Here is a 27,354-nt window from a genome sequence, read left to right on the forward strand (position 1 = left end):
TTTAACACCTGGGTCTGATTGCCATGTTTTCGTTGCACCTCAACTCCCCTCCTCTTCCTCTGTGCTGCCCCCTGCCCCACCCGGTTTTTGAGGCCTGTGTATTTGTTTTGTTTTTGCATCTTTCCTGGTTCTGTTCTCTCTGGGTTTCTGAGGCCCTGAGAGTGGTGCTCCCTTGTTCTCCATGAAGCAGACTGGCCTGGAGCATTCAGACAACGTTTAACCCCTGTGGACAGATACCTATTAGGGAGGAAGAGCTCAGAGTCAGACTTGGCCACTTTCTGGGTGCGAGACGTTGATCAAATTATTAACTGTGCCTCGTAGTTTCCTTCTGTAAAATGGGAGTCAATGTTGTGAGGATTAAAGTTTACATGTACTAATGTGTCAGATACTTAGAAGAGGGCCTGGCACACACAAGTGCTGCTTAAGTGTTACCTACTGTTATTATTTTTAATATTGTTGTTACTTTTTAACTTTTCTCTAAAATTAAAAAAATAATTTTTTTTTTTGAGGAAGGTTAGCTCTGAGCTAACATCTGCCGCCAATCCTCCTCTTTTTGTTGAGGAAAACTGGCCCTGAGCTAACATCTGTGCCCATCTTCCTCTTCTTTATATGTGGGATACCTGCTACAGCATGGCTTGACAAGTGGTGCATAGGTCCACACCCGGGATCCAAACTGGCGAACCCCAGGCTGCCAAAGTGGATTGTGCGAACTTAACCACTACAACACCAGGCTGGCCCCAATTTTTAACTTTTTAAACATCTTTTACAGTGGACCAAATACCTCGTTTTATTGTCTCAGAAGCTTAAGCCCTGAGCGATGGAGCCCGGCTCCTGTTTGGTGTTTCTTTTCCTCTGTGATTCCCAGATCCCATCGTCCAGCTAAACGGCAGGTCCAGGGCAATGGACTCCTATTCTGGAGGCTCCTTCAGCGGCCCCGCCTTGTCAGTGCCCAAGGGAAGGGCAGAGTTGTTGGCTGATTTGTCAGAGAAACAGTGGGCAGGAAGGTGGCTCAAGAAGGAAGAATGCAAATGAGGCTGGAGAATTAGGGAAGGCTACCTGGGAGATGGCTTGATGGTGGCTGGGAACTGGGAAGAGCATGGTCGGGCAAGCGACGATGATACGAGGACACACCCTGACAAGAACAGCATGGGCTCCGGCTCTGGTCAGGGTTTATGCCAGCGGGATGGTCCAGCACCTCATGCTGTGGCAAAGCTTGTTCATATCAAGTTGTTTTTATTTATTTTTTTCTTATTCTTTCTTTCCAAAAGGAAATTATGATCGCTTTTTCTTTTATTGGTTCTATAAATTAATATTTTTGAAACTGCTGGATAAAAGCAGCATTTCTTAAAAGAAATGGGATTCTATTGAAGGTATCAGAGTGTATTACAAACAGCAGAGTAGGTATTGTTAGGTGAGATTTTTGTTTCAGTGTGTGCAAGTTTTTATTGTAAAATACACTTTTAATTGTAGATAGTGCGTCAGAAAGCGTTTGAGAATCACCGTTCTAGTGAGGAGGTGTGGCGAGTGCTGTAGTGGCGTCAGCCACAGTCTCTACTAGCGGCGCTTTAGAAGCCATTCCCCGCATCCCCTCTTGCTCCATCCTCCCCTTATTCTTGAGAGCATGATATGTAGCAATAGCAAAGAGATATTAGGATCTATGCACTGTTACAAACATTTGCTTTAGGAAGCAGAACCTTTATGGAACTGGAAAATGGAAGGAAGAGTGAAAAAAGGTGAAGCTTCCTTGAAAATAAGGACTGTGTTTTTGTCATTCTTTTTTCTTAAGCCACCCGCACACACACCCCCCCCCCCCCCCACACTCCGGCCCTAAGTACCTGAGAGAGTGCCTGATACAAAGTGAACATTTAATAAATGCTTATTGAAGCAAAGGCTGGAATTATAGCCCAGAGGGCTTATATAGGCTCAGCGAGAGGAGGCAGATTGTGGGGGTTGGGGGGGAGACGGGAGGCAGTGAGAGGACGGGGTCTCCATACATCTTCGCTCATGTCCCAGCTAATGGAAAATGTCTGCTCCTCAGCTCGGTGCTTACGTCTGTGATTTGGCTAGATGCCCTCTTAGCATGACATGCTACCTCAAGTATTGGAATCTCATCTTGGACTAATTTTCGAATGCTGATGGCTATATTGATCTGGAAACAAGCTGGGTTAAAAAAGGCCCTGGTCTTGTACACAGACTCAGCCCCAGCTAATCTGCTGTCAATATGCCTGGACTGAGCATTATTGACACTTTAATGAATAGAGGATCAGAATTTTTCAGAGCAAACCTGTCCCCACTCTTAAAAGCAATCAGACAAACTAAATAGAGCCACACTCCTGTTTCTGTATTGGAAAGAGGATACATCACCATCCAGGATTAAAAAAAGAAATATATTTATCTTGGGATCAGTTATTGTACTGAACATAAACACTAATTCCCCTAGCAGAAGCTGACTGTCTGGATTTTGTTGAAGTTGCTAGTCAACCCTGAGCAGAATGCTACTGGAATGAAGTTAGGCATATTAAGTGTTCAACATGGTATTATGATCATTAAACACACACACACACACACAAACACACACACACAATAGCAGCACCAGAAAAGAACTAAACTGATATTCTACCCATGAGTCTGTGTATTTACGTGTATGTGGTCAGCTTCATATATAAATATGAAGGAAAGTAATGGCATTTCCATAGAGTCATGCCAGCTGCTTGAGGTCTTGCTTATGTCTTTGCCCTTACCATCAAATACCCCTTTGACCCCGTTAGGTCTTTGTACTGGATCTTCTCTATGACTGTGTTTCAACATGTATAGGTTTTGCTGACAGCCTTGATGACACCTTTGCATCTGCCTAAGAATCAGACTCTTCAGCCCTTTGTGTGTGCACTCATTCATGCCTTCATTCATTCATGCAGTAAATCATCACTGAGAACCAGCTCTGGTTAGCAGTACCCTGGCCGAGCACTTAGCACACGAAGATGAGTAAACGGCTGCCCTTGAAGAGTTAGTTACGTTCGTGTGGCGAAGATGGAGCTGTATGACATTTACCCAAGTCATCCCCAGGAATCTGGCTTCTGAGAGTATAGCTGCTGTTGGCTGAATCCTTCCTGGGCACTGACTTGCTCCACGCTCCTGGAAATACCTGCAATGTCGGTCCTCTTACCCCCATGTTATCTGACTAGATGTTTTAATGGAATTCAGAGGTAACCTTTACAAAAGTCAGCCTGGTCCATTTATGTGGCATCCAGATTTCCCAGTGCTGCTGTACACTGGTCTGTTCTGTAACTCAAGCACAGGGTGAAGAGCTGGGGGCTTCCCTTGGCTCGTGTTTCCAGAGCTTCAGCTGTAAGCGTCATCTTCAGTCTTTCCAATCTTCAGGGCAGCCTTTCCCTGGTGGCAAGTTCTAGATGTGTGCTTTGTTCTCTAGGATATTTTAAAAATGTGGCTGATAACACTTCATATCCTTACAGTAAAAGAAAAAGGGAAATGCTCATAACCTTTTTTAATGGGTCCATCTCTTCTTTTCTCACTACCTGTTGCTGTTGGACTGTATTCTCCTTTGTTCTTTTAGAAAGATAGCTCTGGGGCTACCTAAATTCTCCTAAACCTTCCCCATGCTGCCGGGGGTGGGGATGGGGGTGGTTTCCCAAGGTCCCGGCAGGCTGTTCTAGTGATTGGAGCATGGACTGGGGCGTGTCTGTCCTGGGCTGGAGAGGAGAGTCCTTGCAGTGGGCAGTATAGGGGTGGAGGAGCAATTATGAAGTAGAGCCATAGAAAGCTCCAGGCAGAGTAAGGGTGAGTGGCCCAGAGAACTCAGCCTGCTGGGTCAAGGATGTCAGACCAGCCTACAGGAAGAAGGTGATGGTACTTCTGATTTGCATTGTCCGAGGTCAGCGTGGAGGGAGGAACAGGCTCAGGGCTGCAGACAGAGCCTAGCTCATCGTGTGAGGCACGTCTCTTAGGCAAGGCACGAACAGGGGACAACCTTGGGGAGGGGAGTGGCCCTGGAGCCAGTGTGGCAGGGAAGTGGAGGGAAAGGCAGTAGGGGCTGGAGGCAGGAAGGCGGAACGGAAGGAAAGCTGAGCTAAGTAGCTACACAGTCACTACTTGAAATTAAATTTTATTTAGCTAAAACCTACCAATGGGAGAAAATATTTGCAAATCATATATCTGACAAGGGGTTACTTTCCAAAATAGATAAAGAACTAGCACAACTCAACAACAAAAAAATCAAACAACCCCATCAAAAAATGGGCAGAAGATATGAACAGACATTTTTTCAAAGAAGATATACAGATGGCCAACAGACACGTGAAAATATGTTCAACATCAGTAATTATTAGGGAAATGCAATCAAAACCACAGTGAGATATCACCTCACACCCGTTGGAATGGCTATAATCACCAAAACAAGAAATCACAAATTTGGAGAGGATGTGGAGAAAAGGGAACCCTCATACATTGCTGGTGGGAATCAAACTGGTGCAGCTAATATGGAAAACAGTATAGAGGTTTCTCAAAAAATTAAAAATAGAATTATCGTATGATTCAGCCATCCCACTGCTGGGTATTTATCTAAAGAACGTGAAATCGACAATTCAAAGAGATTTATGTAACCCTATGTTCACTGCAGCATTATTCACAACAGCCACGACTTGGAAGCAACCCAAGTGCCCATAAACAGATGAATGGATTAAGAAGATGTTGTGTATATATACAATGGAATACTACTCAGCCATAAAAAAGACAAAATCTTGCCATTTGTGATAACATGAATGAACCTTGAGAGTATTATGCTAAGCAAAATAGGTCAGACAGAGAAAGACAAACACCATATGATTTCACTCATTTGTGGAAGATAAACCTGTGGTTAAGGAGAACAGATTAGTGGTTACCAGAGGGAAAGGGTGTTGGGGGAGGGTGAAAGTGGTAAAGGGGCACATATGTATGGTGACTGATAAAAACTAGACTATTACTGCTGAACAAGATGCAGTCTATACAGAAATGATATATTATAATATACACCTGAAATTTACACAATGTTACAAGCCAATATGACCTCAATTAAATAATTTAAAAAACAAACAAATAAAATTTAAAATTTACTTTTTCAGTGGCACTAGCTACATTCCAAGTGCTTCACTAGCCACATGTGACCAGTGGTTATTGTATTGAAAGGTACAGAAGTAGGATTTTCTTAGCATTGTAGAAAATTCTGTTGGACGGTGCTGTGACTACCATGTGAAACAGCACGTGTTTGAGGAAGAGTGGATTTCATTGACCTGAAGGATCAAGAATGGCGTGGAAAAGAGAATGGAATTTTGGAGAGAAGATGGAAATAAGAAAAGATGGTGGTCTTTTAAAGACGAGAGAGAATAATTGAAAAAATGGAAGACAGGAGTTCTTCCATTAGCTAGGACAGAGAAAAAGTCCAGAGTCTGAAAACATACCCAAAGGAGAACACACAGAATTGAAGACTGGGTAGCTGTGGGAATGGGGGTGGGGAGTCCATGAGGACATTGAGATCCCTGCTGTGGAGCCCTCGGGGAGGGCGATACTAACCCATGGAAAACGTCATGTGGTAAAGCGTCACGTGGCAGCAGAGGTAGAGGAATTCAGACACTTGGACTTCTTGATTGTAAGATGTCTTGAACCCTCCATTGAAAATGAGTTTGTGAAGAGTGAGAAATGCCACTCAAGGATTTGCATTCCCACTTAGGCAGCCAGAACATAATCTTGTAGGCCAGGGTGAGGGAGATCCATCTAAGATTTATTAAAATTCTGGCCTAGTGATTTCCATCCCTTTGACCTTAGGGTGTTCTGCTTTATGAGTGTAATTAATAAGTGGCTGCTTCTGGAGTCTAGCTGCATATTTTAATCCTTTCCCCTTCTCGATCTTGCTGTCAAACCAAGCTTCTCAGACTACCTAAAATGGCCATACCCCTGTTTCCATTATTCCCTTGGTAGGGGCCGCATCTTGGAAAGCACAGAGTGAATAAAATGCTTCATGGGACTGAATCGTTTGCCAAATTAAGGGCAGCATGGAAAACATCTCAAAAACCTTACTTGTATTTCTAAAAGCCCTTGTGTGGTGTTGCAGCGAACTGCTCTGTGGTCTGCAGAACACCAGGGCTGGCCTCGTCATTGAGCGGGGCCTGGGGCTGCTCCCACGCGGCTCTGCTCTCACTTACAGACGTATGTGCATGACAGTAACCAGGAGATTACAGTGCTTATAAAAGTGGAGATGTTAGTCAAATAATAATAATAATAATAATAATAATAATAAAAGCTTTTGTCTTGTTTATCAGTTTTCCAGGCCTTAGTTCTCTCTTTTGTCACTGGAGCATCTAATCACCCCCTCCCTTTTGTTTGGTGTAAATGAGATTTCCTATTTCTTCCTAGGCAGAATTAATCTGAAAATCCCTGCTATTGTTTGATAGTTAATTACCTGCCTTTTGGAGTCAAACAGCTCTGAAGCTCACGTGAAAGGAAGAAACACTAATGTCTGTGGGTTGGGACAGGAATGAGAGGAGGAAGCCAGGACACTGCCATCCATTCTAGAGAGGAAGGGACCCCGCCAGGGAGATATCCAGCACAGGCAGGTGACTTGCAAACAATAGTGCCTGAGCGGTACCAGCCCTGCATTTACCTTTTATTTTCTTCCTGTTCCAGACACTCTCCCCTTATCTGCTTGATGTGTATAATCCTGTTGCTTTCCAATCCTAAATAAGTAATTGACCTTGTCTAGCCAAACTCATTATTACGATTAAGAGAACAGGAACAATAACTTTTAATTTCGAAATGGGTACACTCCATAGCCCCCCCCCCCAACCCTGAACCTGAACAAAAGGAAATTTGAAATACAACGTATCAAAGGGAGTAATGTGCTCTAATCCTTACATTGAAAGCAAAGGTTTCTGTCTCTCCAGCGGCATCACCCAGAACGCAGCATGCCCTCTTGGTACTGCAAGTCTCTTGTGGAGCTGAGAAGACCTTTGTACTAACTATTTTCCATTCAAGCTACGTCTTTGCTGAGTCCCTGGTGGAGGAAAACATCCCCATGCAGCTCTAAATCAACAGAAGTCACCTTCTGAGTACATCTGTGTTCTTCAGGTTTCAGTAGCCCTGTGTGACAGTAGATCCCATTTGCCATCCCAAACTACTTACCAGATTCTCTGTCCTCCTCCTGCCCTATTCAAAAAACAGGTGAAAATGCACATTTGGTCTGGTCATAAGACCGTGCATCTGAATTTGACAGAACTTTCAAAAAGTCGGGAAAGTAAATTCCACGAAAAAATGGAGGGTTCTCAAAACACCCTGGAGAATGACAAGGAAGTAGAGCGTTTTACCTGACACTGACTTACAGGATTTAGAAAGCATGCAAATGAGGCAACTGGGTTCTACCTGGTGAGTTTTTAAATGTCTTGATGCAGTTTCTGACGATGAAGAGACAAAATTTGTTAGTGGGTTAACTAACATTTCAGTAAACCCACTGAAACATCATCTGTCTGCAAAGCCGAGTAGGGTAGAGTCCATTAAACTAAAGAAATCTGAACAAATCGTTATAATAAAAGTCATTGGTTTAGTGACGGCATTTTCTGTGCCTTCCGGTAAGGCTGGGGAGGGTCCTCATCTTTCTAAGTAGTATGGGAAACTTCACATCTGCCTCCTGGTGCTTCCAGGTCAGAACAGTAAATAAAAATATGGTCCCCCTATCCAAGCCCTTTACACCACTCACAGCTTTAAGGAAGCAGAAAGCTCCAGTGACGCTATTGCTTCTCAGCAGAGACCTAGAGGAGTCAGGCAGTATCCCTGCAGGTAAGCAGTTGGGAATCCCAAGGGAGGCTCTTTAAGCACCCACAGAATTCTTATCCCTTAGGTGGTTTTCCCCAGCGAGTCTGAGCTGCCTCAGGTTCCAATACCACAGAACTGAGAAAAGTTGCTCTGATTCCTCCTGGACCTTGTATAGCCCTGCAGCTTCCAGGTGAGACAGGTTGTCATTTTACTTGGGGAAAAGGCAAGCATCAGATCCTGAATAAGCAGCACTTCCTAGATACGTTTCTTTAGACTCCCATTCCCATATCAGAAGCTCCCTGTGGTTTATTCAAGCTGAATTTGAAGCAAATAGTGACAATTAAGGATTGCATGAGGTCTCTTTGTGTCCTCATGACCCACTGGTACAAATCTGGCTAATCCTAGAATATGTCCCCAAAAACCCTCAGTACCACATTCCTAAAGGTTTCAGTAGGTCGCACCTATAGGTTGTATCTACGATGGTATCAAGGAGAGCATCACTGGTCTGAATGCCGTGATGTTGCGAGAAGACTCTTAGTACACACACAAAAAAGCCCCTCAAAGTCTCTGCCAATTCTTCTCTCCTTGCTAAAATGGAAATACCTAGTTTCTTAGGGCATGAGGAGAAGTTGGTGACTAAGTCTTAGTCTATCTGTTGTCCAATTGAGGATTGTCAACTGACACCTTTCAATTCCTTTTAATAGTATTTCGAAGCCAGGCACTGGGGGCATAGAGATTCAGAGGGAGTTTCTGCCCTGTCTAGCAGAAGAGACCACTATACTAAAAATAACTCTCTCATGAGGTAACATGGGTTAGGATGCTTATACAGATAAATGCAGTGAATACACTGAAAAGGAATAATTGAATTTATATGCACAATCAGGCATAACTGCAAGGTTGCATTTCACCAGGGTCTTCAGTGGTGACTGGGATTTTTCAGGGGATCCAGAGAGGAGAAGGCATCCCAGGCGGGAGCAACGGCATGTGCAAAGCTAGAAAGTCTGAAACTGTATGACATGTTGGAGGAAGAGTGAAGATGCTAAAGTGTTCACTGGGCAGGGTTCCTGGGGGGAAATCACTGGGCACGTGTCCAGAGAGATAGGCTGCCTCTGCGTTGGACAGCCTGTGAGCCGAGGAAGGGGCTCACTGAGAAGCAGTCGGCCGTGGAGTCAGGTAGATTTTCAACACAGGCTTGGTTTTCCTTGATGTTCATAAGAACATCGCTTTTCTTTCTCAAGGAAAGTTACATTAGATTGTTTTGGCAAAGGACAAACATCCAGAGGGCTATCTGAAATAGAAATATGACCAGGTCAATTTACCAGGTCAAAGTACCAGGGTCAATAAACCTTGGGAGGAAGGAAGAAGTATTGGAAGGAAAGAGTGTATCCAAACCCAACAGGGTCTATGTCCTTTGCATGGTAAAGATACAAAGGGGAAAGATTGTCAAAGACGCTTCTTCCACCAGGTCAATTTTTTTTGAAGTATAATTGACATATCAACTAGGTCAGTTTTTAAAAGCACCACAATATATGTTTTATAATTGCAGTCACAGTAATGATTCTTTTTCCACAGTATAGTTAAGGTGCATTTCTTTGTACACTAGCAACTGGAGTACACTGTCCTGGGGGTTTTTGCTCTGTCATCATGATTATTGTACTGGAGAGGGCAAGGATGCTGCTAAGGATAAATGAGACTTGCAAGAAGGGGTCCACAGCCCTTAGGAACTGTGAGGCTGGCCCATCGCCTGCAGCCACCTCTCACGGTTACCGAAGAACCCATGTGCATTGAGAAGACTCTGTGTGTCAGATGTCTGCAGGCTAATTTAGGCTTTGAGGTGTCACCACTTGGAATATATCTTAGGACTTATATTCGCATTGAATGTCGTCTGTGTCTAACGTTGGTATGAAATCTAATTGGCTTCTGCTGGAGTTCAGCTCAGTGGTGAAATGCTCCTGGAGTTGTTGGAGCACAACGTTTTTCTTTTGAGAGATCTTCCTTTCATGTTATTTGAGAAAGAATTTATTGATTTAAAATTAGGACAGTTTAATTTGGTGGCATGTTTTCTTTATGTCTCAATTATGTATTCATGTCTTTGTGGTAAACTCAGCTGGTGGAGGGATTAAGAATTCAAAATAGAAGATTTGCACTTGGCAAATAATGCTTTCTACTGTGATTAATTGGGAGTCTGTACAATGAACCCAGTGTTGGCTCCGCTGGGGATTGAATAGCTTAGCAGAAAGAAGTAAATTTCGGGATTTAGGAGTCCTAGATTCCAATCTGAATCTTGACAGTAAGTACCTGGAAAAATGACCTACTGCTTTCATCTATTTCAGATTAGATACACTTTACAGAAACTTTTTGATATATAACATAATCTAATTTGGAGAAAGTTACCAAATAGACGCGAGGACACTGACCGCCACTACATATTAACGTTCTTCATTTTTGTACTTATTTATTAGCAGTAAAGATTTTTAGGCTGTTACTTCTGTTTATCTCCTTTAGGCTCTTTAAACAGACCCGATCCTCTATCCCACGAATGCATGCATGTTCCCGGTTTTCTGATCTCACTGGTGATGGTCCTCTGCTCTCCTGCCGTCACCCCCTTTGCTCTCACAGTTATGTTTGGACATGTTTTGTGGTGGTCGTACTGTGCTGTGAAACTGGACTTTAGAGACGGGCACTTGCACTAATGCTGCCCCTCACTCTAAGGACCCAAGCCGTCCGTGCCTTCTCTTCCTTCTCTGAGAAAGGAAGATCAGAAATTGTGATTTTCTTTTTTCCCTTTCACTCCTGCATAGATTACCATGTGTCAAGTACTGGAATACAGATTGAAATAGATACACAGGTGAATGAGACTGGTTCCTACCACCAGGATATATTATGGGGATGTGGGCAGCAATTAAATTTTAAAAGGGGAGCTGCTGTAACAGAGACATTCAGGAGAATCCTTGGACTAAGGGAGAGGTACCTCGGCAAGCTTGGGAGCAGGCTGGGGTGTCCGGGAAGGCCAAGCAAATAGAAGTCTTTCAAAATGGATAGTCTGACGTTTTATCTCTCCACTGTTAAACTGAAAATAAAATAGCTAGTCTGCCCACACTCACTCTGTTCCTCACCACCTGTTTTCCCGGTGTACTGTGAGCCTACTGAGGGCAAGGAGCATGTCTGCTGTTGCATTCTATCCCCAGTGCCTGGAATTTAGTAGGGGCTCACAGGCTACTTGTTGCATAATGATTGTACTGTAAAGCTTCTTTTTTTTTTTGGCTGAGGAAGATTGTCCCTGAGCTAACGTCTATGCCAGTCTTCCTCTATTTTGTATGTGGGATGCCACCACAACATGGCTTGATGAGTGGTGTGTAGGTCTATACCTGTGTTGGTGTGTAGGATCCAAACCTGTGAACCCCAAGCTGCCAAAGAGGAGCGTGCAAACTTAACCACTATACCACCAGGCCAGCTCCCTCTGTGTTTTTAATCATTAAGCAACATGATTCATCGTGTGTTGGGACTGGCAGTGGCAGGCTGTGTAATGGCCACCCAAAGATATTAGGTCCTAATTCTTGGAATTGTGAATGTTAGCTAATATGATGACGTCTTTGCAGATTTGAGTAAGTTAAGGATTTGAGATGGGGAGATTATCCAAAATTACTCAGGTGGGTCCTAAGCGTAACCTCATGTGTACTTATAAGAGGGAGGCGGAGGGAAGTTTGATACAAACACACGCAGAGGAGAAAGCGATGTGAAGATGGAGCTGAGAGAGATTCAAACTTGCTGGCCTTGAAGATTGAAGTGATGTGGCCACCAGCCAAGGAGTATCAGCAGCCACCAGAAGCTAGAAGAGGCAAGAAGCCAACTGTCCCCTACAGCACCCTCAGGAAGCATGGCTCTGCAGCACCTCGGGTTCAGCCCAGTGAAACTGGCTTTGGACTTCTGGCCTCCAGAACCGTGAGAGAATACATTCCTGTTGTTTAAGCCACCAAGTCTGTGCTGATTTGTCACAGCCACCACAAGAAACTAATAAAAGGACCTTCAATGTTTGGAGTCCCTAATGTCTTAAAGTCAGAGACAGTTGGTATTTCAAATCTGCCAGAAGTTTGGGTTTGTTCACTGTGAGAATTGAACTCACCTTTGGGGCAGACCGTTTTTCATCAATTCGTGTTTAAAGGAGCCTTTTTGGAACCACCCTTGTCAGGTAGATGTAACAAAGTTCCTTATCTTTGGGGCACCTGCAGGAGATGATGAAATAATCCAAATGCCAAAACTTGCAGCTCCCTCTGCCAGTACCGCGCGCCTGCGTGTCCCTCACGCACCCCTCTCTTCCGTAGGTCCCCTTGTGGGAGAGGCCTTTCTGACCCCCTGCATCAAATCACTCACTGGGACTCTCTTGTTTGCTTTTCTTCATGACATAAGCCACCTGTTGACATGATGTATATTCCATGGCCAAGACTGTAGTTGGTCTCACCCCAGCAGACGCATGCGCTGTGACGGGGGCTCGGCCAGCTTTGTTCACTGTTGTATCCCAGTGCTAGAACAGGGTTTGGCACATAGGAGGCCCTCCGTAGATATCTGTTGAAGAAATAAATAAAGGGAAATGGGCCTGCCATTAAGTGAACTTGATTTTTTTTTCAGCATTTATTCTGTTTCTTTGCTTGAGTGTGAAAGCGTGAACTTTTCTGTTATTTCTGTCCAAATGAGTTGATCAGCCTGTTCTCACACCAGGTGCCATTGCACTGAGTGTTCCAGGGTGGATTTCCTCAGCAAGGGGGGAGGGGCTGGTGCTCCAGGTGAAGGAACGACACAGACGGAAGGGCTCCAGAGACTCCCCTCGGTGGGCTGGAGAGAACGCTCGAGCTGTGAAGGGAGGCCCACAGCCTGGCGAGGGAGAGGGCCAGATCTCTGCCTGCCTGAGAAGTTCCCATTTCATCGTGGAGGGGATGAGGAATCGCAGACAAGTCTCAAGCAAGGAGATTCCATGAGTCATGTTTTTGAAAGACCTTTGCTGTCAGAGTGGTGATTGGGCTGGAGGGGGAGTCCTGAGGCAGGAACACTGAGAGAGAATGAGAACATGGCTTATCCTGTGCTCCTGACCTGAGGAGACCCCCTCCCTCTGTGGGGGAGACAAATAGCACTTGAGAGCCACTGAGTGAGGCTGGAGGGTGTGTGCACTCGTCAGGGTGGGCTGGGCCCAGTGTCCCCAGATGACCCTCTTCCAGAGAGACTTATTGAAATGAAACCAGCTCACCAACAGGAGCTAAAGTTTACACCAGGCCATGAAGAAAGGGTAAAGCTTAAAATGAGGCAGGAAAGGGTAAGATCAAGCACCAGGAGAGCCATTTAAACAGAAGATTTTTGGAAATAGGAAGAAGAGCAGATTCAGAGACTACCACACATGAGGCACCAAAAACTGCCTGTCAGACCCCTCATTCCTGCTGTCTACCTCAGGATCTCATGAAGAACTTTCTAGAAAAAAATAAGAAGATGTATGTTGACTGCTCCCCAGACGGACTGGACCTGAGTCACTCAGGTGGAGGTTGGGTGAGGAACTGGTGTAAGGGGGGTCTGGGGCTCAGCAGAGCCAATGGCCAGAGGCAACTGAAAGTCAAATTGAGAACATTTTTTATATAAAATACTAAATTATATTCTGGCTCGGTAGAAGGAATTGTATCAAATCTGGTGTGTAGGCCTGTTGTGTGTTTCTAATTATAGTGTGGCTGTCGTCTTCCTGAGCTTGTTGCTGTGTTGTTGTTCAAGTGAAAAATAGGGAACAGAGACATAAAGAGGAGCACATCAGCTACATGGGCCTGTATGGTCTTTCCCCATATTCTTCTACTTTGTTTTACTGTCGTTTCTAGAGTTATTCGGCTTTTGTCTTTCATTGCTGCATGCTGAAACATCTGCAGCCCCTTTTCTTTCTTTGGGCAGGGCAGCTTCCAGCCTGGTTAGGACTCAGGAAAGGCATATTCTGCCCTCTTCTGGAGCTCAGAGGCTGTTTTTCCCCTAACCAGGACTCACGGGACCAGGAAGCGAGGGGTGGAAATGTCAATGGCACCACTCACTATTACCGCTAGTGACCGCTAGCAAAATGTTTGCTTCCTGTTCCCTCATCTTTATGCTCTGCTGGTCTGCAGACCTTAGTTGCAAGCGGGGGAATGCTCCCGCCCAGTGACACAACAATGATTCCATTCAACTGGAAATTAAGACTGCTACTAGCCTGATAAATGATTTACAAATATTTTCTCCCAGTTGATGAGTTGTCTTTCCGTTTTGTTCATGGTTTCTTTTGCTATGCAGAAGCTTTTTAGTCTGAGGTAGTCCCATTTGTTAACTTTTTCTTTTGTTTCCCTTACCCAAGTAGGCATGGTGTTCAAAAATGTCAGAGTGCACTGTCTATATTTTTGTCTAGGAGTTTTATGGTTCAGGTCTTACCTTCAAATCTTTAATCCATTTAGAGTTAATTTTTGTGTATGGTGCAAGGAGTTGATCTCCAAAATATATAAAGAACTCATACAACTCAACAACAACAAAAAACAAACAACCCGATCAAAAAATGGGCAGAGGCTATGAACAGACATTTTTCCAAGGAAGATATACAGATGGCCAACAGACACATGAAACAGTGCTCAACATCACTAATTATTAGGGAAATGCAAATCAAAACTACAATGAGCTATCACCTTACACCAGTCAGAATGTTACCAAGACAAAAAACAACCAATGTTGGCGAGGATGTGGAGAAAAGGGAGCCCTCATACACTGCTGGTGAGAATGCAAAATGGTGTAGCCACTATGGAAAACAGTTTGGAGATTCCTCAGAAAATTAAAAATAGAAATACCATAAGATCCAGTTCTCCCATGACTGGGTATTTATCCAAAGAAGTTGAAATCAATGATCCAAAGGGATTTATGCACCCCTATGTTCATTGCAGCATTATTCACAGTAGCCGAGATATGTAAGCAACACAAATGCCCTTCTACAGCTGAATGGACAAAGAAGACATATATATGTATATATATATATACACACACAAAGGAATACTACTCAGCCATAAAAAAGACAAAATCGCCCCATTTGCAACAACATGGATTGACCTTGAGAGTATGATGCTAAGCAAATAAGCCAGACAGAGAAAGACAAATACTGAATGATTTCACTCATATGTGGAAGACAACAAAGACATGGATAAAGAGAACAGATTAGTGGTTACTGGAGGGGAAGGAGGTTGGGGGCTGGGCAAAAAGGATAAAGGGGCACATATGTGATGGATAAAAATTGGACTACTAAGGGTGAGCATGATGAAGTGTGTTCAGGAATTGATAAACAATAATGTAGACTGGAAGTTACACAATAGTACAAACCATTATATAAGCCCAATAAAATTTCTTGAGGGGGAAAAAAAAGACTGCTACTAGCCACTTTGGTCTCCTTATACCTCTGAATCAACACACAAGGACAGGAGTTACGTATTGGCTGGGGTGATTGATCCTGACTACCAGGGAGAAATTGGATTCCTGCTCCACGATGAAGGTGAGGCGGAGCATGTTGGGAATACAGGAGATCCCTTAGGCCTTCTCTTAGTACTGCCATGCCCTGTGACTAAGGACAGTGGAAAACCAACAACCCTATCCAGGCAGGACTGCTAGTGGTACAGACCCTTGAGGAATGAAGGTTTGGGTCATCCCACCAGGTAAAGAACCATGACCAGCTAAGGTGCTTGCCGAAGACAAAAGGAATACAGAGTAGTTAGTGGAAGAAGGTAGTTATAAACACAAGCTACAACCACGTGACCAGTTACAGAAATGAGGACTCTAATTGTTGTATTTCAATAGTTCCTCTTTATCTTGTTATGAAGATATTTGTGTGCATATATATATACATTCATTCAGCAAATACCTTTGTTTCCTTTCCTCTCTTATTCCCTTCTCATGTAACATAAAATGCATTGACTTTGTATCAGTATTTGTGGTGTTAATTTTACATCATGGTATTTAAGTTACAGGATATTAGAAGAGTAAAGACCCCTCAAGAACTTTCCCTCATCTTGTAGGGAAGGGATTAGTGCGTTTTTGGTTATATGCAGGATAGTTGTATCATGCTAGGTAGAATCGTGACCTTGCTATTGTCTATATTTGGAGAGTAAATGTAATTTAAGAAGATGGGTATGGGTGCCAAGTTAACAAGAGGTGGACTTGTGATGATTAATTTTGTGTGTTAACTTGCCTGGGCTAAGAGATGCCTAGATAACTGGCATCCCTTATTTCTGGGCGTGTCTGTGAGGGTATTTGTAGAAGAGGTTATCATTTCAGTCAGTAGCCTGAGCAAAGAAGAGCTCCCTGGTCAATGCAGGTGTGCAGCATTCAATTGATTGAAGGGCTGAATAGAACAACAAGGCAGGGGAAGGGCAAACTTGCTCTCTGCTTGAGCTGGGGCATCCATCTCCTCCTGCCCTTGGACAGCGGCTCTCCTGGTTCTCAGGCCTTTAGATTCAAGCTGGGACTCACACCATCAGCTCTCCTAGATCTCAGGCCTTCAGACTAGGACTGAATTTCACCAGTGGCTTTTTTGGTTCTCCAGCTTGCAGCCTCCATAATTCTGTGAGACAATCCTATAATAAATCTCCTCATATATATATATCCTGTTAGTTCTGTTTCTCTGGAGAACCCTAATATGGATGACAAGTGAGTTTTTCATATTAAAAATCTTTCTTAGATTTAGAGTAAGTTCAGCCCTATAGGTGATAGCTAACGGCACTGGGAAATGTAGGCAAGGGCAGTCCATAGCACTCAGGACAACAAGAAGCCCATCAGCCTGGCAATAGAAGGTAAGTTGAGACAGGGTCATTACCACCTCTCCCTCCAAACACACAGAAACTCCTGCCTCACCTTTCAACCCAGGAACTGGTTGAGGAAAGAAGCATTTATAGCACAAATTATTTCCTCCTTCATTCATTCACTATTCAAATATTCATTGAGTTCCTTCTATGACCACACATCATGCTTGACTCTGTGGGTAGAACACGAAGACCAGATACTTGTCCCCAAAGAAGTAATATTCTATTGGGTGACAAGAGAAGTAAGTAGTTCATTGTAATATAGGCTGAGAGTTGGGGCCAGTCCTAGGGCCTGTGGCAGTGCCCCAGGGGACTTCCCAAAGGAAACTAGACTTGGTGGAGAGCTGAGTAGGGCTAGTAGGTGAAGTAGGGTAGGTGTACCGTCAGACAGACAACAGCATGTGCAAAGACTAGGACATGAACGGGAACTTGGCCAATTTTGAGAACCAAAGGGCATCCCACAGGCGGGCCTTGAGAGGAGAGAGGGCTGAGAGGTGAGGCTGGAGAGGGAGCAGGAGCCGGATAACAAGAGTCTTGTAAGCTGTGCTACCAAGTCGGGAATTTTTCTGAAGAGCAAAAGGGGCCCAAATTAGGGGAGAACAGACCCTGTTCAGGAGGATTTCTCACAGAGTTTCAGTTTGGAAAAGAGGACATCTGGGAGCAAAGCAAAGGCAAAAGGGCCCTCCGTGGTTCACCATCCTTATCCAGTCTATCCCTGACCTGTGCCCACTGGAGCTGCCCTGGGCAAAGAGGAGGCCAAACCAAGCTCGCAGCCTAGATTTTATCCTTGAGCAGGGATTAAATTGCTCACTGATTCTCCAGTCGGCTTCAGCGGGCCCCTCTCAGAAGGTCAGTAGAGTTGTCGTGTAGCCGTCCCTGTCTGCCGTGGGCAGTTCTCTCCCTCTCTGCCGTTCTCCATCTGTCTCTCTGAGGCTGTCCAGCTACTTGTTTTATAGCCGTGTGTACTTTTTGTTGTCTTCTGTCAGTTGCAGTTTTTCATCGTTCTGGTTTCTTTTTGATCTTTAATCTTTTTTGTTTCTCTAAAGCGTTCTGTTTTACTCTTCAAGTCATTCTCTAGGCTGATCCACCATTCTCTCACTTGTCACCAGCAGCCTGCTTCCTTTTGACCTTTTGTTTTCAGACTGTGCCCTCTTTTGCTTGCGTGCTCTTTGTTCTAATATTTGCCAGAATCTTCTTTCCCCCAGCCTCTACCTTCTCTTTCTGTCCCTTCCCCCTCTCTCCTCGGTCCCTTTATCCTTTGGTATCCCTCAGTCTCCCCACTGTCCCCTTCCCTCTCAGTTCACAGCTCCTTGCTCCTAGCATGCTGCCCGCTCCCTGCCCTTCAGTCTTGGCTGTCACCTGCCACCTGTCCCTTAGGGCCGTTTCTCCTCCAAATGGCATCCATAGTTTTGCATCCAACACTAAGAGCTTACCTTGCTATTGTGGAGAGGATAAGATAATCAAATGTGCCTTTTATTTATTTCGTTTTCATTTCACTTAATAAGCGCATCTTGAACTGAGCTGCAGTTTTACCCACAATATATCATTTCCCCTGGGGAGTCCACACACAATCTCCGTTGAAGTTCTCTTCCTGCGCAGTGCCGGGAGGGGAGACAGTATACTTAAGATTTCTTTGTTGAGACTCAAACACATGTCTGTGTACTTTGTCCCTAATGCGATATGTGTGTATATGCAATTGTGTGTGTTTGTGTGGGGAGCTTTCCATCTGTTTATGAGCCAGAAGGAGCTCACAGCTGATCGTGGATGTAATGGACTTGTAGTGTTTATCCACAATGGATATGAAGACCATAGAGGGAAAGCAGGCTCAGCTGGGGGCCTGGGGACTGCTGAGATGACTTGAGCAGAGGTGCCTTTCCAAACGGCCTGATGCTTTACTCCACGCAACTCCCCACTCATCTACTCTAAGGAATGACAATTGTGGAAGTACGAATCATCAGAAATGTCATGGCCATGCCTCCAGCCACCTGGAATCCTTCTCTGCAGAGAGGCACTGCCTGTTATCAGTCCTAGCCTGGCCACAGGCAAGAACATCAGGAAAGAGGGGTTTCCTGGAATGGAGCAGTGGCCACAGTACAAAAATTTTGGCTGAGTCCCAGGTGCCTTCTCTGACTCCTGCTGTGCACACAGGCCTCTTTTGCTCCAGGCTGGGATACTTCACTGGGGCACAGTGACTCTGATGTGCCCACAGATAGTTGGGTCATAGAAGATTATGACCATAGCTTCTCTTCTCACAGCGCTATTAGAGGCAACTGTAGGAACTCAGTAATAGGCAGGCTTTTGTCATGCAATGATAGTAGTATTTATAGCTATACCTTATTGAAACCTTACTATGTAGCAGCCAGGAATTGGAAGAAGCACTTTACGTATATTATCACATTTAATATTCAAAACAACCATATGCCACAGATGCTATTATTAGCCTTACTTTAGAGATGAGGAAACTGAAACTTACTAATCTGGGTAAGGTCACACATTAGTAAGTAACAGAGCCAGAATCTGTGCAGTCTGACTCTACCTAGGCCACCGCCAGGCTATACTCCCCTTTATGAGCACAGACGCAGGTTAATCTGACTCAGTGGACCGGATCCCAAGTAGGAATGGGCTTTATAAACATGGGTCATGGGCTCAAATCACTTCAGAGCTAGAAGCCACCTTGAAGCCCACCTAGCCAGTGATTCTCACATTTCTTGCCCATTACAATTACTTGGGGTATTGTTAAAGAGGAATGATGTTGAGGTCCTGTCCCTGAAGATTTTGATTCAATTTATTAGAGATAAGGCCATGGCATGATTGTTTTTTTAAAACTTCCTGGGTGCTTGTATTTTTCACTCATGTTGAGAACCATTGTTCTAATATTACAGATGGGAAAACATGAAACTTAAGAGGTTAACTGACTTGTCCAAGGTCACAGTCACACCACTGATTAAGGGCAGCTGTGAGGACCAATCCCAGCTCTCCTGGCTCTCATCCAGGCCTCTTTCCCTTGCCCCTGATCAAAGACAAATCTTTACTTATATGTGTGAGAGAACACAGTAAAACATGGTGGGTAAGAGTTTGGACTGAGACCTCACTAGGTTAGAATAAGAGCTGTGTAACCTTGGGCTTCAGTTCTCTGTGCTTTGGGTTTATCTCATCTGCAAAATGAGGATAATTATAAAGTCTTTCTCAAAGAGTTGTTGTGAGGTTATATTGTGAGATGATTCCACTAAAAGGTTTCATAGTCCTGCCCAGCATATGGTAATTTTTTTACTGCATGGAAATGACTGTTTGTTAACCATCGGCCTTGCCAGCCATTCTCACGGTAGTCGTCAGTGATGTCAACTTTGATTTTTTTTTAAAAAAGTAGAATATAAGTAAAGAATGTTTATTCAACTAAAACTCACTGAAGATGACATGTGTTCTTAAAATGTACCTCGAGCATTGGATATCACCTGTGGATCCTCACTGAGTGTTTACTGGTCACGTGTCTGGCCACTGGTTTGGCTGAGGGGGGCCTGGCATTCAAATCTAGTGCTCCCATATTGCTGCTCCCACATGTTAGCACAAATAGGGGTACTGTTCTGCCTCCCCAAGTTTTCCTCAGTCCTATCACCCGAATAGACGTAGAGCATTTATAGTGGCGATGATGGGGAATAACATTAGCATTTACCCTATAGACTAACAAGGCCTTTCCCTACGGAATTATTACTGTCAGGAGGCATGCTTTTTTCCTTTTAAGTTCTATCCAATAAAGAAGCCATGATAGAACACAGTTAACTCTCTAAAGATCTTGTCCCTTAGCTGAAGTAAGATTTTCTTCCCAAGTTTCCTCTTACCTCACTAGACCTTTCCTATATGACTGTTTTATTCTCTGCTTCCTCTCACCTATTGGTCTCCACATCTTACCCTTCTGTTCTTCTCAGTTGGGCTACATCAGATCCAATGATCCACCAGGGCCAAGGCTTCAACTGCTGTGGTGTCACTAATGACGGCCACATCCTTATATCCAACACCAGCAAGCTGTATCTGTAAGAGCCCATTGGATTCTCCTCTTGAAAATTCCAAAATATGTTCAAAATTAAACAACTCATCTTACTCTACTGCCCTTGCCACCCCAAATTCTTCCTGCTTGTGTATAAACAATCTTGAAGAATGGCAGATCTATATTCCTATCGCCCAGGATGGAGAACGAGAGATTATCCTTGATTCTTTCCTTTCTGTAGCACGACTCATTCAGTCACCCGATCCAATAGATATCCCTTATTCATCTCTCTCCATCTTTACTGTCGCTGCCTTGCTTCAGGCTTTTATCACATTTTACCTAACTGATTGCCTTACATACTGTCTCTGTCCTCCACTATGCATGCTCTGTCCAGTGATCACAGTGATAATAATAGCAGACATTTATTGAGTTCTTACCTGATGATGTGTATCAGCTTAGCACTCACAGATTCTCATTTAAATCCCACAACAACCATAAGCAGTAGATAAGAATCTGATATCTACACTGTGTAGATGAGGACATCAAGGCTAAGAGGGGCTGAAATCTTGCTAGTGATCATAAAGCTTCCGAGTAGAAGTTGAGACTTGAACCTGCATCTGCTGTTGAAGGAATGCCCCATGGTGGGTAGGCCCTCCTTAGGAGGTGGAGCCCTTGTTCTGCTTTCTCACAATCCTCCTGCTAAGTGCCGCCTCCTGCAGAGAAGTCTTTTTTCTTCTATTTTTTGGGGGTTTCCCTGTCTCCTCAGCAAGGTTGATTTCATTGCATTTTCATAATATTTCATGCTTTAATTTAATTTATTTAGTGCTATTGTACAGTGCCCTGAGCATCTCAGGAGAAGCGAGAATTTTATAAATAAAATTATTATTACAGCTGCTCTGATAGCAGCCCCTGAGCTATTTAGTAGATAGATCAATTACTCTCAGTGTTGACAATTTCCACCTAAAGCCCTTTACGGCCCAAGTTTTTCTTGTCTTTTGCTGCTCTGTCCTGCTTGTTGTGGCCCTGACACAGTGTGTAGCATTTCTCCTCCCTCATCAGAATTGAACAGAGAGCATCTCAGCCGAAGTTCCATGTAATGTATTCTAGAGAACATGACCTACTTTCTTCAACCTTTTTGAATCACTGAGGTTCCAAATCCCATTTGCTAGCCCTGTAATGTCAGTTTTGCAATAGGTCCACCCTCCTTGCCCACCTCATGCTAAATAAGACGTCATCTATTTGTCTGTGTCATAAATCTCTTCCAGGGTACCCCGGAGCTGGGTACGAACTGGTCGCAACGTTTATGTGGCACCTGGGATTTCAGGACTCTAAACTTGGAGATTTGTGCAGACAAAATTTTTGTCAGTCTTGGAAGGAAGTGAAGCCCAAACAGGGGGAATAGGGTAAGAGTCACTGTGTTATTGACCATCATTTCTAGCATCAAGACTACTTTCTGGAACATAACTGCTACTCACAATCTCGTAGCACTTTATTAGCAAGAGATATGAAAGTATCATTGTCTTCTATTTATAGAATGCCAGTGACATGGTGAGGAATTCACAGGATAAACCAGTGGCCAAGCTGGGGTTTCTCCCTGGACATCTCCTAAATCATGCTATTGAACTTGTCTTTCCCTCTCCTGGATCCCCACATAGCATGCTCCTCTTTCATTCTTTTCGACACAGTTTACTCAGTCATTCACTCAGTAAAAATTAACTGGGTGCTTACTACGTACCTGTTATATGGCAGGCCTGCACAGTGATGAGCAAGGCTGACATAGTCCCTTCCTCCTTCTGGAGACTGGATTCTGCACTTATTCTCCTTTCATCTTGAGTTGCCTCCCTCTCAAGCATATATTATCTTCATAATTTATGATTGTTTTAAAGATGTCTGATGAAGTTTCATAATTAACCAGGAGAAATACACTGTCCTGTCTTCATTCTGTGTTTTTTTTTAGAAAATAAATGGAAGTAGCCAATCTGTCCATTACAAATGAATTCATTCCTCGTCAAGTGGCGGCTGTCTTGTACCTCGCCTGAGGCTTCTTATGTTGTGAGCAACATATTGGCTTTAGTTGTCAGTAGTTCTTCCCAGCTGCACTGGGAGCCCTAAATGATGGGTAGACACAATCACTTGAAAGAATTTACTGTATTATACGTGGCAGCCATGAATAGTAGCAGAAAACACAATGAACTTGTTTAAGGTGGAAGTGTATAACCCTTTGTCCTGGCCAGTCAGAGGTTGTTGGATATGTAACAACTATATTTCCTTCTAGCCAAATAAGAATATTAAATGAACTATGACTCAGATGTCTAGGTCAGCAAGAAATAGACAGGATGAAGCCTGTTTTGTCTCCGAAGGGAAGAATAATTTCCAATGAAAAATGACTAACCGGAAATATTCAAATTGCTATAAAAGATGCAGCATAGAAAACTGTCTAATTCTGTTCAGTTTTCCTGCAGCTCAGAAATGCCTTGCAATCCACAAAGTAGTCAGAGAGAACCCAAGGAAATTTACTCTCCTGGATCGTGGATTCTCAAGATACATTAATCACTGAGTGACAGTTACATCCCTACTAAGTGCAAGCTACTGTTGACGATGCTGCTTGTGCTGACTAGGTACATTCCACCACAGTTCCCCATTTTATGATGAGTTAGGTGGGAACAACTCATCATTTGTCACGTCTCTGGAATACATCTAAAGAAGTACAATTCTAGGCCCTTCCTCCCCCTCCTATTTCTCCAAATAGATGGTGAACTTCGGAGGTCCTCTCACATGGGTCAGGACAATCCTGCATTGCTAATGGAAGGCTGGCTTGGTCCATTGGTCCCTTCTTTACTGGGTATCTCATATCACTCTCATTGTAATTCTGTGTTAGTCCCTTAATAAAAATGGCCGGCAAGCCCAGAGATAACAGAATAGGAATCAATGGGACCTGCAATTGTCTGCATGCCAGATTCTCTTGTCAGCCTAGTCTCCAATCCATTCTGCCAAGTCAATCTCCTCTGGGACTGAGACGTTTGAAAACAGTGCAGCAGCCTCATCTCCCGGGCAGTGTTTTCCTCCATCATTTGCTTTATTAAATATTGATTTTCTGTTGCATTATTAAACCTTAAGTCCAGAGCATAAATTCTGGGCTGATACTTTAATCTGGCTTTCCCCATTTTTTTTGGCGTTTAGAACTGATTTTCAGGCTAGTTCTCCTGGGGAATCTTTAAGTCAACTCAAGGCCTGAGAGAAACCTGCCTGCAGGAAGGGGAGGAGTCCAGTCTTTCGAAGTAGCCTGCCTCACCAGTGCACTGCAAGAGTGACTGAGCTTGTGTCAGGCAGACCTTCGCTTTACACGGTTGTAGACACAGAGCCTGTCCCTACTGGGATTCAGGTGGTTGAACAAGGAAGGTCTTTGGATTTGCACCACCAAGCCCATTGACTAGGCAAATGGTATGCTGAATTGATTTTAGAGTCAGACATCACAGAGATCTTCAGACATTATCTAATCCATTAGCCATTCACCCCCTTTTGTTTTGGTCTCTATTATTCCTAGGATTTGCGTCATTGGTTCTAATCACACAGGCCTTTGGCTTTTCACTTATTTGAGGCCTCTTGTTCATTCTTATTTCCTCTTCCTCTATCTTCTCTCTAAGGGTCAGTGGTTGAATGGTCAACTGTCTCAGCCCATTGTGGGATGGAGCCATCGCACACTTGCCCAAATTCTTTCCTGAGAGATGCAGACACCTCCAAGCAGCCATGTTAGCTGAAGTGATCTCCAAGTTTGATTTGCCATCCCTTGAATAGCCTCCTAGACTGGCACTGTGACTGGCCTGAGCCTGAAGGTCAGATGCAGAAGGGATGGTCATGCCCTTGCTTTCAACACTGACAGACAGACAAGAGAAAAATGAAAGTAAATACTGATGGAGTTTCTCTGACAAGACTGAGATATTTCGCTGTCTACATGGATGTTCGTAGAGAGCTGTGACCATCTCCCTGTCTGGATTTCAGTCAGTCCCATCTTTCTCTCAGTGCCCTGTTAAGTCCTACATCTCCAGAAATCAAGTGTTAGGAAATTATTCCAGGAACTGGCAGAGCCTCTGGAAGAATGCCAGGGGTTAGGAGAAGGATGAGGACACTCTGGGACAGAGAGGGAGCACAGCTAACTCAGGCCAGCCACTGACACCTGCCAAATGTGAGCCTTCAGATGCTGTGGCCCATGGGCTTACTAAGCCTGTGTAACCACATCAGATGAGATTGAAAAAGATCCTTGGGGAATATGTCACAGAAAATGTGTGAAGTTCAAGGTGGAAGAGATTGTCTACTCCATTTTCTCCAACCTCCCTCATGTCACCAACGTCTGTAGGCTTCCAAAGAATGAGACACGTGCTGTTAAAGATCAGAGAGATACCAGGGCCGCCCAGTGGCACAGTGGTTAATTTCGCACGTTCCACTTCAGCATCCCAGAGTTCACCAGTTGCGAGTTCGGGTCCCGGGTGCAGATCTACATACTGCTTGGCGAGCCATGCTGTGGCAGGCATCCCACATGTGAGGCAGCAGAGGATGGGCATAGGTGTTAGCTCAGGGCCAGTCTTACTCAGCAAAAAGAGGAGGACTGGTGGCAGATGTTAGCTCAGGGGTAATCGTCACCCCCACAAGAGAAAAAAAAAAGATCAGAGAAATCCCAGGTCATAAATCTTCCCACAATTCCTTTTTCCAAACCTGAATCTCTCTATAATAAGTAGGTAGGTAGGCAAGTAGTGCCTACTAGTCATTTGAACACTGTCACTGATGGCCAACTAACTACCTAGTCACGTAGGTCCTATTTCCTCTATAAAAGCTCTAGCTTTTATATATGTATTCAAAATTTGCCTCACTCTAATGTCTGCCTCTTGGTTATTTCTGCTAGAACTGCATGGAATAAGTTAAATGTTTTGTAGCAATAAAAAGGCTTGACTTTTAATTAAGAGATACGAATTTTGAATCTTACTATCCATGTAAATTTCCCCAAGTTATAGGTCAAAAAATGGCTGAATATTAGCAGTTGTGTATGTTTCAATCTGATGCTTAATCTCTCTGAGCTCCAACTTTCTCATTTATAACAGCTTGAGTATAACCACTCAGCAGTATATTGGGGGGGGGGGTTGAAATTAGGTGAAGTGCCTTAAATTAAGAAGCATTCAATATTTTTTTAATTTAACTGTATAAATATTCGTTAAACTCCTACTGTGTATCAGGCACTTTGGTAAGTGCTGGGAATAGCAAAGTGAATCGTAAATGGTTCCTGACCCCACGATGGTAATTACAATATGTGAAGATGCCTATTATGTTCTTTAAGTCTCCTCTTTTCCCCTAACTAAATAGTTTAAGCATTGAATATGTCTATCATTGTACACACCTCCTTATATTGTCATTATCTCTTCATCCAAAAGATGTAACTCTTTTGGGCTCAAGAGTCATTCACCAAATGTCACATATTTTTCTCAGTAAATTTGGGTTGTTGAATGAATTTCTAATTCTTCATCATTCCTTTTGTGATAGATTCTAGTGTCTTCACTTCGCTCTCAGATGTTAGCTAACCTTCTCCCAGGGCAGCACAAGCTCACAGAGGCCAAACAAGCTCTCTGACTGTCATCTAGTCACTGCATGCCCTGTTGCTGATCCTTTATTGTCCTTTCATGCCCTTTGTCTACCTCTATGTTCCCTTTGGTTTCCTCATGGACAATGTTTACCAATCTAATGTGTGTCATGGCTTAAAAATCCATTTTAATTACATGAATTCACTCAAATAGTTAAAAGTTTATTGGAAAGATGGGGCAGACTTTGTAGAAATAAGAGGAGCAAGAACAGGTAAACCCTGTGAGAAGGGGCTGCCCTTGACAATTTCTTTCTGGGTTTCTCTTGTTGGCGCTGTGTGGTCTCCTTATTTGTGCTTCTTTCTACACATCTCCTGTGGTCTCTTGAGTCTCTTTCTTAGGATTTCTCTGATCCCCACTAACTTCATCTCACGTGTGGCCTTGGCCTGCCTTGGCGCACATTCAGACAGCTGGAGAGATCGCAGCCCAATAACTTGGTTTTGGTGCCTCCAGTCCAAATTAGCAGGAAATCGAGTCCGACTGTCTTTGTTTGAGTTAGGTGACCACTCTTGTTCCAATCAGCTATTGTTGGGGTGAGGGTAGAGATCATCTGATATATTATGCTGTCTATGTCTATTTGGGGTTCTGCTATTTCAGAAAGTTTATAGGGGTAAGAGGTGAGCAATTGACAGCTCTAATACAGAGATGTTTTGTAATGTGTGCAAGGTTAAAAACCAAGGATGAACTCCTGAACCTTTTGCCTCCCTCTAGTTTTTCTCATCTAACTTACTCCGTTTATGAGCACTGCCAAGGTTATGTTTCTCCCTGAGACACCATCGGAAAATGTGTCTAGGGAATACAAGCCTTCTCTTCAAAAGATAGGACTTGGGGATAATGTGTTCAGTGGCTAGAAATCACCCTAACTTGAAATGCTTTATCCTTCTAGAAGGATGAGACTATTAAAGTCTATTGAAATGTCAATAATTAAAATCAGGAACAGTATTGGGAAAGCCAGCCATGTTCCATGCCACATCTTGGCTCTCCCCAGCATGGAGCCTCACAAGATGCCTAATTTCCCATTTGTACATGGTGGAGGGCTCCAGGTCACACAGGAATAATGCAAACGGGTTGGGGACCCAGGGTCTATGGGCTATTTCTGTCTCAAGTTATTTGGATTTTTCCATTTGAT

At 43.8% G+C, this 27,354-nt stretch overlaps 1 protein-coding gene across 11 annotated transcripts in view; it reads left to right on the forward strand.

The window, feature by feature from the left end:
• Positions 1-27,354, forward strand: part of NTM (neurotrimin) — a 908,157-nt gene that overhangs the window by 738,049 nt on the left and 142,754 nt on the right. The window lies entirely within an intron of this gene.

The sequence above is a fragment of the Equus przewalskii genome, chromosome 6 (genome assembly GCF_037783145.1).
Source record: "Equus przewalskii isolate Varuska chromosome 6, EquPr2, whole genome shotgun sequence".
NCBI lineage: Eukaryota > Metazoa > Chordata > Mammalia > Perissodactyla > Equidae > Equus > Equus przewalskii.